Below are 2,105 nucleotides of genomic sequence, written 5' to 3' on the forward strand. Positions count from 1 at the left end.
TTCGGGAAGTCGCAGTGACAGAAACAGTGACATTCCAGTTTAAGTTTCAAGGGAGTAAAGCTTGTTTATGCCATTATGAAAAGAAAAATCTGTCAAATAAATTTTGTTTTAAAGAAATGTTCATTTAAAAGCAGCGCTCATTAATCAGTGTATTATGTTACCATTAAAGATGTGCGCATCAACCGTCGCTGAATTGTTGAAGGTGACGATCATCCATTTATAATCACGCGTAACAACACAGAATAACTGTAATTTTACCATCGGGTGCGGATACTTAAATCAGAGAAAATTATTGGGGCGGGTGGATGATTTGTTTTTGGCTGCGGATTCGGGTGACGTTGGAGCTCATCCGCGCATCTCTAAAGCAGTCAGACTCTGCCAGGCGCTAACAGCTCGGGGTGAAAACGGCTAACACCGTGTCCTAACAACACGCGACACCATCATAGACAGTAAAATAAATGGACACAACGAACCCATTGGATTCAACGGAGACAAGTGAAGTCAATTAGAAGCTCTCTCTTCCTGATGGCTGAGCAACTGCGCAGACTCACACTGAGCTTGACGACGTAGATGTGACGTGAGCAACCCGTCTGTCTTTTAGTAGCTGTGCCAAGAGAAATCTGAATCATTCCCTTCCCAAACTTGCAGAGATGCAGAGTGTGAGTCCATGAGCTAGGAGCAGGAGAAACTTTTGCTAAGTATTCTGATTAATTATTTTGTCATTTTGCCTCCACGTCCCCCCGATCACCCGCGATCTTCTCCTCCTGTCCATACGGTAATGTCTCTACTGTGCGACAGAGAGTTGCGTGGTTATGACGCAATCGTTAGCCTATTTTTACAAAAACGGCTTCTACGGGGCCATAACGTAAGATACAAGGTAATGGAGCCTTTTATACATTTTCGTGTTTCTTTAGAAATAAATAATGGACAAATGGAGTCTTTAAACGCCTCAGATGTAAAGTTATTCGCTGTCAAAGTGACGCCAAAATGAATGGGAGTCGATGGAATGCTAACAGCAAGTGATGGTCTGCTAATCAATGGCGGCGCCCAGGGAAGCTTCAATGTTTTCTGAAACATTGGCCCCCTGATTTACGCGCTCATTTGTCGCTTTTATTGTGGCTCTTTGATGTGCGCCGCACGAGACCCTTTGAAATGCACGAGCGCTTTCTGATGTAGAGTCATGAGCGCCGCTCTGACTCCCCGAAAACCTGCCGTGAGATTCCAACGCCACATCATCATCATCACGGCCTTCATCTTCCCAAACATCATTGTCATCACTGAAAGATATCACTCAAATCATCATCCTCACTACAAATCATTTCTCATGGTGATCTTAATCAAACTCTCCCCTGATAGGCTATACTAGATATTATCATCTTCATCATTTTAAACATTCATTGACATATTAGCATTCTGATCATCACCATCATAATGACCTTATGACCATAATGACCATCACATGTTTGCCCAGGTATTCCTATTATCTTAATCATCACATAAAGCATCCTGGACGGTTCAGGTCAAATTTTTACCTTTAAATGTAAATGCTCTTAAAGGAATACTCCACCGTCTTTTCATATTAAACTATGTTATTCCCTTAACTAAGACGAGTTGATACATACCTCTCTCATCTCAGTGCGTGCACTCAATCGCTCTGGCGCGCGGCGAAACTTTGTTCACTCAGTTCATTTAATACGGGCCAAGCAGAGAAGCTACTAAACACCTCCACCTTTTCCCTATTTAAACACAGTTACTCGCGTAGTGTAACTCGACCTAGGACGGTGACACAAAACAAAACGTTGCGCTTTTCTAAGCGTGTAAAATGGATAACTATATTGTATGGCGGAATACCATAGCAAGTGCTTATGAGCACTTCGACTTGGCGGAGTAATATCTTCACTCGTGAAAAATCCTCTCACCGGCCCCCGCTCCCTCTGGTGAAGATATTACTTGGCCCGTATTGAATGAACTGAGTGAACAAAGTTTCGCCGCGCGCCAGAGCGATTGAGTGCACGCACTGAGACGAGAGAGGTATGTATCAACTCGTCTTAGTTTAGGGAATAACATAGTTTAATATGAAAAGACGGTGGAGTATTCCTTTAACC

The sequence above is a fragment of the Abramis brama genome (assembly GCF_963993115.1).
Source record: "Abramis brama genome assembly, chromosome: 21".
Classification (NCBI taxonomy): domain Eukaryota; kingdom Metazoa; phylum Chordata; class Actinopteri; order Cypriniformes; family Leuciscidae; genus Abramis; species Abramis brama.